The sequence below is a fragment of the Planococcus citri genome, chromosome 1, assembly GCF_950023065.1.
Source record: "Planococcus citri chromosome 1, ihPlaCitr1.1, whole genome shotgun sequence".
Taxonomy (NCBI): domain Eukaryota; kingdom Metazoa; phylum Arthropoda; class Insecta; order Hemiptera; family Pseudococcidae; genus Planococcus; species Planococcus citri.
The window spans coordinates 32,965,146-32,979,008 of NC_088677.1; the positions used below are offsets into that span (position 1 = coordinate 32,965,146).

Sequence of the window (13,863 nt, forward strand, 5' to 3'; positions counted from 1 at the left end):
TTTGGAAACGAGAAAGTGTTGATAAGCTATCACGTGTTCGTATCATCTTTTGCTAGCTGCATGAATCTATTTATCCAGCAAAGTTCAGGATTGGGTCATGGATCTCATGGTGATGAAAAGTCAACGTTTTTACCATATCAGGGTTCCATTTTTGACCAAAAAATGGTCCCTTATGAACCTGCTGATAAGTAAATTATTAAATGAAAAGGCTGGGAAATATAATAATTGAATGTATTTTATTCTGATTTCCTCGAGATTAGTGAAACTTACTCGCTCCGAATTGAGAAGGAATCTAAAAAAGAAATGGTTTGAATTTGAATTTGTTGATGAAAAACGTCTGTGTGAAAAATTCAGATTTATAACGCCAATGAATGATTTCAAGTGTGTGAACTCAACTCGGGTGGCATTTTCAACAAAAGAGGAAGTGTCCGTTTCCGTATGTGCCGTGCACTATTTCTATTTCTAGTGCAGTTCTAATCAATTTTTATTAGGATGTCGCCTAAAAAGCGTTTATTACTCTGCATATTTATTTTCGCATAAACAGTAGAGAAAAGGAAAGGGTGCTCAAATAGGTGGACTGGTTGTGGAGTTTCATTGTTTATGGTGAAAAAGGTAAATTTTTGCGGGTAACTTCTTGAAGAATGAAATGTGGAATCAAGGTACAAGAGTTAGCAAGTTTACCTATCAAATTTTATTCTCGGAAAAGCGAGGAAAATTGACAGGGTTGCCAAGGGGAAGGACTTGTATAGAAATCATCAGCTTGACGCGTCATACTTCAAAAGCTGACTTAATCCTTTAAAATTTGACAATATTAAGTTGAACTTTTTCAATTAATTTTGATATTACTTTCTCCTATTTTCTCATGCTTAATCTTTTGGAAGATATATTTCAATCTCAAACTGTTTCATTCAGACTAAATCGTGGGAATATATTTTCAAAACTGAAACAAATCAGCTTGAAAACTTGAAGGGAAATCGGTTTGTACACTTTTATAGGGAGGGGAGAGAGCGTAAAATCACCAATACGACGATAATCTGAGTCACTGATTTGTATCTATTATGCCATCATTAAAATTCTAGTTGTGGCTGGGGACGGGGGGAAATGTCAAGTTGAAGGAGGCCAAAAAAGAGAGAGGAAAAAAATTGAAAAATGTTTCCAGTAATTTGAAAAAAAAATGAAAATTGACAAAATTTAGTTACACTTGAAGGAAAACGTGTATACTTTGTTCATAAGCAAACAGGTACATTAAATCTTTTAAGAAATGGCCGAGTATTCAATATTCATCATCATTATCCACCCTTCCTTTTATGGGTTGAAATCATGCTGGGGACTTGAAATTTTAGACGGATGATAAGATTTTCATGATGCGAAGCTGGATAGTTTTGCCAATCTGCGGAGAGTTATCTGCTGTAAAAAATTAAAGATCAACGAAATTTTCAATTGAATTCTGAAATCTTAATCATTTGTCATCAATTCATCATAGAAATTTAATTTCACTATTTTTCGTCGCCCGTAAGCTTTTATCCCAAGAATTGTACGCTGCTTATGAAACTGATGATTTTTCAGTGAAATTTTAGGGGATCTCTCACTTACTCAGTCATTAATTATTTCGCTCATTTTTTCACTGAAATACGTATGTAACATTCGTAAAAAATTTTCTGTCATCTAAAAGTCATCCTTTTGGCCAAAAATTGAACACAATTACCAAAAATTAATCACTAGTATTCTCAAAGTTGAATGAAAATTTGTCAAAAATGCAGAAATTATTGTTGAATTGACCTCTCAGGTCCTTTGGTGGAAAAATTGACATGATTAAGCAAAATTTTGCGAAAATTGTTTGCAAATTTGTTGAAATTTCATAAAAATTGTTCAAATTGGCTGAAAATTGATGCACCTTTGTCAAAAATGCTCACTTACGAAAAAAATTATGCAAAAGTACCAAAAAAAATAATCAAGTAGGTAAATGAAATTAATTTTGAAAAAAATCACGTAAAGAACAACAAAAAGTGTAAAATTATCGTAGAAATACCTTGAAAATTACCAAAAATTGATAAAACAGAAACAGTGATGAAACGTAGTGTCATCTACTCTGAAAATTTGAAAAATTCTCACTTGATGGAATTTTCCATTATTTTTCAGTGATCAGCTCGTAAAATTCTATGAGAATCACCCATCAAAGTTGAATTTGAAACCGCTACGTAATTTTCACAGAAGGACGTCCAAAAGTCTTCAAAAGGTCATCCTTTTTCAATTTTCAATTTAGTAGCCACCAAAATTTTCAGCCATTGATAATGTATTTATAATGTGTCTTTTATTTAAGCATGATTAATCACAAAAATTCAATTTTTTTCGAATATTCAGACAACAAAAGAAAATTGAAATTTTGCGTCACTAAAAACATAATTTTCCCCTATGATCAAAATTGAGATGGAACAAAAAAAAACGATTTTTCCCAGTAGTAACAGACCATTTTTTTTTTGATTTATTTATGCAGTTTTTGGACAATTTTGGAAAATTTAGAACCCTATAATATAAAATTAATCATTTTTTTTTAAATTTTCATTCGACGTTTTCAACCTTCTGCACCTCGACTTAACTATCTCCAAAAACAGTTGCTAAAATCTTCTCCAAATATCAAAGCAGCGGAAATGACTCAGTCTCATACTTTCGTGGATGAAAGTTTTACTGGTTTAATCCTTTCTTGATTTGGTTGCAAAAAAAGTGAATAATTTTTCGTATCCGGCCTTTACTCTCAAATGGAATCTTCATATTTTTTTTAGGAAGAGAAAAACAGTAAACTAGAGAAACTCGTGATGGGAAGATCGTGTGCTTTTTGGGTTTTTTGTGTTTTATTTTTCAATATTCGTCCTGTATAATGTTCAAAAAATTTGACCACCTCCCCCCTCCTCCCACACTATATGTAGATTAAATTTTAAGGGTCTGGAAAATGAGGAAAATGGTCTGGAAACCTGGAAAAAACCTGAAAACTATTTTCTTGAAAATGTTTACCCCCCCCCCCATAACTTGGAATGCCATCTAGAAGCAAGATTTCTAAAACCGTATTTAGGTACGTAGCTTCCTAACCGAACATGTCGGGGTTTTGATTTTTTTTTAGAAAAATTGGGCTCAAAAAGAGCTTTTTTTCACTCATGTCAAAAGTGGCTCTCGAAACAAGTCAATACTTAGTTGGAATATATGTCTTAGCATGTCTATGCCACTCATTTCAAGATTTTAGGGTATCTTTTTGAGAAAAGTTGAGCTCAGAAATACATTTTTTCATGCTCTCGTCAAGCTATTCCTCAATTATCAATTGTCTTTGTAATACCATTCTTGAACATTCGCTTTACTCCTCCCCCCTCCCTTGACCCTTTGACACTCTTTTGAGAAAGCCCTCTGAGAAACTTTTTCAGCTGGGTAGCCTTTACATTCTTGTTTGACGATGCAGTATTTTTAAGAATCATTTTTTGAAAACACCTATGAATTTTTACTCTTCAAATCCCTCTCTTGTTAGTGAAAATTACGCACTAAGATGACCTTTTTCGCTCTAGTTTTGTTTCAAACTTAATTTCCTTACGTTTGGGTGACATCACTGAACTTTCAAAACGCTGAGATAGGTTCCGTCCGATAGCCTAATTGAAAAGAAGGAAACGAAAGGATAAAGGTGATTAAATTTACTAAATTGAAACTTCCTCTTCACATTCTGTTGATTGAGCCGCTGAGAATAACGGAGTTTCACTTTCGAGTTATTAATTCCTTTAAAATAATGGCATCGAATCCAGTTTTTTTTTTTTTTACAAAAAGGCGTTCGAATCGTGATTCGAAGATTAAGTGAATTGAATAGGTATTAAACCCGTGCGAAAACTACCAGATTTTATATCATCATTTATCAACCGGCGAATATGGAAATATATCGAGTCGGGATGGATTTTTCAAACGGTATGACAGTCGTCGAATGAGAATTTTACCGGGTGTTGAAAAAGCAACAGAGGGTGAAAAGTGGAAAGAATGCTGAACATATTTGCGCTGCTAAGTAGCCGTATAAAAAAATGTACACTGCAGGTACACACTACACACCTCCTTTCTTTGCTTATTAATATTGTTTCAAATTGGCGAACGTTTTGTGAAAAATATAACAGAGAAAAAAAACACCACGAAAGAGTAAAGAGGAAATAGATTAATGTAACACGATTTGTTGGCGTATGACCAAACCAAAATACGAATAACGGAAATGCGTTACACTGGCGAAAGGCTGCGGTTCAGAGTCAGGCGCGAGTGTCGTTCGCGTGATTTTACCATTATTTTTATTACGATTTCTTTTTCCTGTTTATTAATATATATTATTTATACGTACACAGATGTAGATATAGAGTACTATTTAAATGCTACTTGAAAATATTTATATTCGAGAATTGTTTGTAAAATTTTCATTCGCTTCAACACACATATGGCGTCGTAGACGATGAAACTAGCACTAGCACCCATTAGTGCTTTCACCAATTATTATTACTATTTATTATTTATTTATTTTTTATCGCGATGCATGCGCGTTGTCACTGGCTATGCCAATTCGGTGCATTTAGAAGTTAATTTTTGCTTCATGTATGGCGAGTGTGTAGTCTATGCGGCGTAAATGTAGCGGTGCTTTTTATTTTTGGCTGCGCCTTGTGTCTCGCCATTTAATCGTTGGTAGGGATAAGGATATTTGTAAATAATGGTTTCATTGGTTGGCAAATGCCTTGAATTATTTTAATTCGTGTAGCTGAAATTTATAACACCGGTGACGATGATTCGTAAACGTACGTCTGTGAAGTAATTTGAAAAGAAAAACACCTTTGGTAACGATTTGTGATTGTGAATAAAAATGTCTCATCTGGCAGGTTTTTTAGATGAATTGTTCGTGAATTTGATGCAGAGCTTGAAATATTTAATCAATACGAAATTATTAGAGTTATGTTCAAATTTAAAAAAGGATTTTTGGTCCATTTTCAGGGTATGGTATTGAGAGGAGAGGGGGTACAAATCTACAACTTGAAAGTTCTACGAAAAAATGAACTTTTTTTTTGAACGAAAAAATTTTGAAAATTTTCAGATATTCACCTCTGTTCTCGCTTTTTCTCCAATTCTACAACCTTTTTGTTGAGAAGAAATGATTTTAAAATTTTAGCATTGGAAAAACGATATTTTTCAAGAACTGCAGATAAAAGTCCAGAAGTGTCTTATGGGTTCTGCAAATCCAACACTCAAAGTGATCCTAAAAGAGCACTACGTTTTTCGCTGAAAAATCAATAATTTTTTCCTCTACTTAATTGTTTTTAGTGACGAGAAAGTTCTAAAAACGCTGAGTTTGATGAACCAGACACAATTAAATGGGAAGTATCACTCTTATTCTGAAATACTACTTGAGAAAATAATCCATGAAACATTCTTCAAATGATGGAAGCGTATTTCTCAGGCGCAAACTGGGTCGGTTGGGGGCCCCTGGTGGATGCACCGAATGGGGCCTTCAACATTTTACCCCCTCCTCTCCCCCCAACCAAAAATCTTTCTCCTCCTGTGTTTTTCTCAGGTTCGGATACTTGAATGCGAGTTGCAGAATTGATTTTTTTTGCTTTTTTATTCAATTTCGCGAAAATAAGTCAACCTGATATGAAAAAAGCTGAGAATTTTTTGAAAGGAGGGAGAGGGGTGATTGAAAATTTGCTGACTAGTATGAGGAAAAAATACCGATTTTGCCGAATATAATGACGAGTTTTCAAGTTGAAATGACAATTTTGTCAATTGACACAAAATACTCACATTAAGGTGAAGTTCATTAAAAAATTGTTATTTTCATTTTTGAATTTATGAAAGTTTCAAATGCTGATTTTTTTTAGTTTAGAAATAGAAATTCGCCCGAGCGAAGCAAGGGCAAAAACTTGTATAAATTCGGGTTTCGAAGGGTAAAAAACAAAAAAAATGTTTTAAAAATTTGTTTAGGTAATTCATTTTGATCCAAAACTTTAAAATTTGAATGATGAGTTTCTAAAAAATTTTAATTATGAAAATGAAAAGCAAACAAACTCAAGTGAAGCGAGGGCAAAAGCTTGTTTCGAAAAGTAAAAAAATAATATTATATTATTTTTTCAGGTAAAAAGTACGTTTTTTGTCTTGAACATATTTTCTTAAAATTTGAATTTGAAAAAAAAAACAAAAGAGCCCAAACGAAGCGAAGGCAAAAGCTTGCGAAAATTCTTATAAAGAGAATGAAAATAGTATATTTTGAGGGCCCCTGGCAATCGCCGGTCAAAATCATTAGCCAGTCCTCTGACATTTCTGATAGTGAAATCTCAAAAATACTTTCTGAACTCGCTGATTGGTGCATTTTTACTGAAGGAGGGATAGGGAAGGGATTCATTTGAGAAAGATTGTGCACTTAATACCCTGTGGAAATTCTGAAAATATTTTTCCAAAGTTCTGCATTTTGATTACAGATTAGACTCGTGAGGGAGCTTGAAGGTGGATTTTAATCCTAGTCATAATTTCATTAAAGTTTCATTTATTGTGCTTACGTACTATATTTTTTTTTAAAATTAATGAATAAACCAACTTCACCGAATGTGATCATGAAATATGAATGAATCAACGACGCTTTGAACATCTTTTATAATTCGTATTATCTATACACTTACTTCATAGATGATACTTCTTGTTCGTTATCGTAATTGTATTCTTTTTACGATATCCTGTACAATTATAAAGTGAACGTATCCATCGACGGTCAGTGTAACTGCAACTGGCGCCATACTTCTTATTCTGCAATTCGCGATCCATCTAAATTGCACTAAAAGTACCTACCTACGTAAATGCGAAAAGGAAGAAATATAAAAATGGTTCAAATGATACTTCTCGTTACGATTGTTTATTTATGTAATTTAATGTACTATTTACGGTAGTTCAAATAGCTCTACTATGTTTACAATAAATAAAGTACGCGTTTATTTAAGTTTTCAAGCAGAATCGCAGATTACTGCTGTAATTTCCACAAAGATGAATAAACACGTTCGTTTTCATACTTCGGATTGGGGATTTATTATGAGATAAATGTGGTAATCTTCTCAATGTCCTGGATGTCAGTCTCTTGTCAGCGATGACATTTCTACACGCATTTTATCGAAATAGAAATGAATAAATTCATTATCGGGGCCCAATTCGACTCATCTGTTCAACTGAATTAATCTGAAGAAATTGATTTATTTTGTGTTTCCAAAACTTACGCGTAAACGGCTGTAAGTTCTCGTAAGGTTAATTTACAGTTATTTTAATTTTTTGTTTCGTTTGTTGTTTTCAGTTTCATGAATGACGTGAATGTGTTGTGGTTTCGGTGTTTGTGAAATAATAACGTTCAAATTTGGCAGGTTTATTATTTCGCCCACATCTTAAGGGTGGTTATTTGAAGTCTAGTAAATTTTTTTCTATGGCCGGAAATAGGAATGAATTCTTCCTGTAAAATTTGCATACATGTAGCAGATCCTGAATAAATTATAGATATTTCAAAATTAAAATGCCAAAAAGTATGTATTTGAATAGGTAATCAAGTATTTTAAATTGGATGGCAATTCTTTTGGTAATTACAGAATCACTTAATCAATATTTTGTTCTTATTTATGTGGAAAAGTATTGTTTGATCAAAAACAATAGGAAGGAATTATCGCAGATGAAAAAATCTGTTGGAGGGTATGATTTACTCATTGAAAAGAGCAAAATAATTATGAATTATTCTAAATGACCTTTTTTGAATGATTTTCTTCTCTGTGAGGGTCTTGTGTCAGATGTGTTACCCGCAGAACTATATTCACGAAGAAGAAGAGCAAATGAGGGCATTACCCTCCAATTCAGTGCTTTGCCCCAGCCTAGCAAAAGCCTAAAATTCTAAATTATTTGATGTTTTGCCCTTGGCGCGAATTCAAGGTTGAAAATATAAACTTTTTTTCTCAACACGTCTGTCTTTTCAATTAAGATTTTGTGGTCGAAAATTCGTAAATATTTAACTCTTTTTTAGAATAATAGTTGAATGTCAACTTGACCCTACTCCCCTTCTCTCTCCCTCTCTCCTCCTCCCCCCGCTTCCCGTGCATCAGCAATCTAAATGCCTATCCTCCACTAAAAAAAATAAATAAAATAAAATGAAATTTAAATAGATGTAAAGTTTTAGTCAATTTTTTAAGTAAATTGAAAAGTGAAACTGTTTTTGAAAATAGACATTTTTTCAAATTAATACTTTGGAAAATGTTTTTTTTTTCAATCTATTATAAAGTACCCTAATTAAATTAAATTATTCGAAAAATGAAAATATAAAAAATCTTTTAATCCTGAAAAATGTAATTTAAAATTTTTTTTTGTGAATAAAGTACTGGGGAGAAGTAAAGTTGAGATGCTGAACGATTAACTTGGATTCCCACATCTTGTAGCGAAATCTCTGCTCGCTCAATATTTTTACTCGAGAATGAGAATCCGTACCTACTCATGTAAATGGGTACCTAGACCTACCTAACGGACAAAAAATTTCAGGCTCACAATCAAAAAATTGAAGGTTCTTTAGAATGTTTAATTGTCCATCACTTTGAAAAACATGTCTGGTCACATTTTAATGTGGAAAATAGTAGGTATTTTTCAGAGCCAAAAATTTTCAGAAAAGTGTAAAGTATCAGACACCATCTAGTATTATGTTTTGATGGCCTCTTTCGTTGTGAATGGGAAAAGATATTATGTTTTGAAGGCCCACATTTTTCAAAAAAATGTCATAAAATCTCCAAAAAAGCAAATCGGCTGCTACAACTCTGAGTATTCGGCATCTGTCATCGCGAGTGAGCAAAAATTAATTCTTAGGGCCCAGATTTTTCAAAAAAATTCCTTAATGTCTCTAAAAATGCACATGGGTGAGAAAAAAATCATATTTTTCGAAATTAAGCTTTTCAGAAAAACTGCATAAAATCTCGAAAAAACCGAAGGGGGTGTTTGTGAGTCTTAAAATACAATGAAAGTGGGCATGTGATCTGAATAGAACATTTTGAGCATTGTATCGCTGTTCACTTGCTTTTTTAACTCACAAAACCCCCTCCTTCCATAAAAACTAATTTCCTTGTTGATATCAAAATTGAACTTCAAATCGTGATTGCAGTGGAAATGTATTCGTTTTCCATAAACGGTATTTGGAGCCACTGTTTAAGTGAGTTGTATTTAGCTGATTAACCTACAGAGAAGAGATGGAGGTTTCTGAGGGGTGCAGTACATATTTGGAGTCTGGAAATGAAGGCAGGGCCTAAAGTTAGCTCACCCTCAGATGTTTAATTTCAGAAATCATTCAGAGTATTGCAAAATTTTGATTTTTCAGAGCAAAAAAAAAAATGAGATTTTTTGTTTTATGATCTCAATTTCAATTTTTGAAACGAAACATCGCTAGAAGTCCGTCTGTCTGATATTCGCTTATTTCATTATTTTTTTCTTTTATCCATGGACCAGACTTTGGTTTTCAACTTCAATTTAGAGCACAGTGGCAAGAAAAAGTTCATGCCTCGATTAATCTCTACCTTGCGTAGAATGACTTCACATCGCGTGTGTTTATTTTTTATTTCGCGAAAACGATCAACTCGGTCTTAGTTCATTTGAAGCAAATGTGGTTGCTTATAAAGTGAACGATGAAGTACTATACATCGTGCGACTAAATTTGGTTCTGGCCCAAAGCGTAATTACGCTGTCTGAGATTTGAGTCTTTAAAATATGGTATAACGTTTTTACACGCGCATTTGATATCGAACATGACAGAGAAGAGCGTTAGGGTCAATTCACACTATTAATCCATTCTCGAGTCTGTGTTCGTGCCGGGCATCGAGCTCGCTTTGATCCAATTCCGTTCATAGTCTCATGTTCGCCTCAGTCTCGTGATTAATTCAATAAAAATCGTTCCACATTGTGTAACCGAATCAACGTGCTTGCGTAAAATTATTGAATTTTAATTAGAACGAAAATTGACGAAGAAAAAAAAACACGTCAATAATGCGGTCTTGTTTTCTCACTTATAAAGTTTCTCGTTCGAGTTAAAAAATACGTGTTTTTTTTGGAATTAAAATTTTTTTCAATTTATGGAATATAAGACTATCTCAGTCGATCATTTTTTATCGGGTCGTTATGGTGGATTGCCTAAATTGGTATCCATCAATTTATTGCTCCTTTTTTGTTTTAATTTTAATATTTTTTTTCTACGAGTAGTTAGGACGTTTTTGAAATACACTGCAGAATCTCGATAGAATATGCCATTTATGTAATTTGTTTTCTGTAGGAGAATAATTGATATTGGCACATGTGGTCACGAAGCAAACACTATTCGCATGTTCCCATGTTCTGTGCGTTTAATGTCGCACAATTTGATCGATGTCGAATTAAATTGGTTGAATAGTTTACCGAACTGAACTGAACCGAACTGACCATCAGAGACCCAAGCATGGACTAGCAGTGTGAATTGACCCTCTAATAATTTGATTATTATTAAACGGCAACCGTTATAAAAAAAAAAATAACAACACGAGGCAGCTTTCTCTCATTTCGTAGCAAATTCTAATAATAAATTTTCCTCAGTAATATTTCAACGAGCGATATTTTCTTTGGCTTTAATGTAAATATAACGAATAATATTATAGCCGACGCGACGTGGCGACGACCAAACGAATGATATGTAATTTTTGGACAGAATTAAATTTGATAATTAAAAAATGACACCCATTTTCTCATAGGGTAGCTAAACGTTTTCCTTTAGAATTTTTATATTCATTAAGCGAAATTTCACACATTGTGGCGCATTTGAAAAATTCCATTCGTCACTCGCTGGATTGTACAAAAATGTGTGAAAAAAATTTTTATTTTGTCGCGTGTCTCGAAAAAACGCACGCTTAACATCTTACATGCATGTGTAAAAGTTTATTAATCTAACCGAGTACATTCTGAAGCGCACAGACTACGACCATTCGCTTTCTTTTTCTTTTCTCTCTCTGTCTGGTTTGTTAAAAATGGAACGAATAGCTTTAATGAAAAAACATATGAACGCTGTTGTGTCATAGTTGATTAAAAATTTTAATTTTTCACAAATGATAAACCAGACGAAATTATTAGGTTATCAACATTGCAGAATAATTTGTAGATGTTTTTAATGCGCTTGAATCGAGACAGTCGCTTGTCTGGTTTGGGTTTGTTTCACGTTGTTTTTCTTCGCGTCAGCAAGTTTTCCTTCGAAAGTTTCGTACGAATGGAAAGTGGAATGCCTATCGAATGTTGTATGAATTACGTAGAGAAATTTTCGCGACGAATGTTTTTTTTTTTTTTTTTTGTATTGACATACTGTTCTATAGTGGTGAAATTTATCGAAATTATCGCAATGATAAGAATTTTATTTCAGTTTTTTCTGATGCATTAGTGTATTTATGCTTTGGACTTGCCATAGGTTTTTTCTTCGGTCGCATTATTCATTTTTGCATTGATATGGTGAACTGAAAATTTATTAAGGGGAGGAGGGGGTCATTGCTTAAAAATAAAAAGACATTCACTTTTTCGTTCATTTTTTTTTCTTCAAAATTTTGTATACTCTCTCGAATTAACTGCTGATCATTTTGCCAAAAAGAATAGGGCTGGTTAAGAATGGAAAATGGACCCCTCCCCCAGCTGGAATTTAAAAATTAATCAGTGTAAGTTAATCCTTGTGCTCTGAAAACTTCCTGGAAAAATTTTAAAAGACAAATTTCAAGGATCATTATGTAAATTTAAGACATTTTTCAAACTTAGCGCTTTTGGTAACTTCCTTTGAAGGCACAATCGTAAAAAAATGTAGGATATACATATAATTATAGCGTGTCTTATTTAGATGTACAACTTATACATATTTTTGGAAAATTTTTAGTACAGGAACAAGACCTCCAAAAATGCGAAAAACTGGGGTTTTCACGATTTTTTCCATCTGAAGTTGTCTGTTTCTGTCAAAAAAAAAAAAAAATTGTCACAATATCATAAAAGACACTCGGCTACCTCGTCATCTTGCATTTATTCCCAATTTGTCACTTTTTATCTATGTTTCATAATTTTTAATTTGAAAAAATTAGATTGCGCCATTTTGGAGACCCCTGGCCCTTCTTTCTGGTGACTTATGGGTCTGAAATTCACTTTTAATTGTGTCAAACAAGACAGGGCTTTTTGCAGGATACTCTCGAAAATGTTTCAATAAAATGTAAGGGAGGTAAAAGGGAGAAGCCAGATCCAAATTTATCAATTTTTAAAGAAAACTGGAAAAAAGGAAAAAAATCAAAACTGACAAAAATTGAGAATAAATGTGAAAATGTCAGAGTCAAATTTAAAAAATAGAAAAGCAAGATTTTTGGCAATTTTTGCAAAAAAGCAGCACATTAAGTGAGAAATTCCTTCTGAAGGTGGGAGGGAAGTAAAAATTATACAATTCGAAAGTTTTATATTTTTAAAGAGAAGAAACATTTTTAAAAATTCAAAATTTTGAGAGGAGATAAGGGAATGAATGGAAAATTTCAGTTTGATTGAAAAAATTGAAAAATTAGTACTTCTTGCAATTTTGGCACAAAAAAGGACTTTTAACAGAAAATCAATTCAAATAGATTTCTTTTTTGGAAGAGGTAGAGGGAGGAAGTCCTACCAAAATGTTCAAGTCAAAATGATTTCATTTTTTAACCGAACTAGAAAAAATTGAAGAAATTCAAAATTCTGAAAAAAAAAGAAAATGAATCTGGTTTTATTTGAAAATACTGCTGTAATTGTATCGAAAAACACTAAAAATTTGCGCTATTTCTACAAAAATGCAGAACTTTTTTTGCAATTTTGGCAAAAAAAAAAGGACAAAAGCAAAACAACAGGGCATATTAAGAGTGAGAAACGAGGTAAGCTAGATCCTTAAACACCCTATGTATGAACCTCTATCAACTCGAAATACGTCAATCATACATTGAAATTTCAAAAATATTAGAAAGCTTTGATTTTTTTTATCCATTTTCATCGGATGTGATTATTTTCTAATTTGGGGAAATGTGCCATTATGAGCAGAAAAAAATCAAAGATTTTTAATTTTTCTGAAATTTCAATTTTTATCAAAGAATAAATTTCAGTTGTTTTGAATTTTTTAAATTTTCAACAATTCCCAAAAAAAGCAAAAAAGCACTTTGGTCTTTGACGCTTGGAATTCTGATCCCAGAGGTTTTTTAACTTATATGGGTAGTTTCGTTCAAATCGGAGTGTGTCAGATTAAGGGATTCTCTCACAAAAAAAATGAATATGTATGAATGGTTTTAACGCAAAAAAATCAACTACCTAATTTTCAAAAAAGTAATCCCATTTTAATCATTTAGATACTTTCTATTGAATGCCAATCAAAAGTGCCAAAAACGATCGTGCATGAGCAATTTTTCAGTGATATGTATAGTTACGTATATTAGCTGTCCGAAATTTATCATTAGATCAGACGATGGAAAAATACAACTGATTTTGATCAATGATCATTATTTCAAGCCAAAACTTTTCTATTTTTTTGGGCAACGACTCGAATTTTATACTCGTACTTAGATATTTTTGAAAAAAAAATGCAAAAATCGCTGTCATTTTATCGTCTAAAAGAAGACGTTCTTCAACCTTGAAAAGTTTTGCTGTCTAGGAAATTTACCGGAATGATATCAAACAATGTAATGAATATGTAAGCTACGTTCTCACTTCTCAGTACGTCTATGTTGACATTCGAAAAAACGTGTTGCAGATGCAAATGCATATTGCACGTGTCTTTTGGCGGGCTAATTCAAAATAAACTCGTTTGCCAACATTACGCATGAG

General features: G+C 32.7%; 1 protein-coding gene across 9 annotated transcripts in view; it reads left to right on the forward strand.

Moving 5' to 3' along the window:
• The window catches only part of sog (short gastrulation), a 35,971-nt gene that overhangs the window by 2,005 nt on the left and 20,103 nt on the right, over positions 1-13,863 (forward strand). The window lies entirely within an intron of this gene.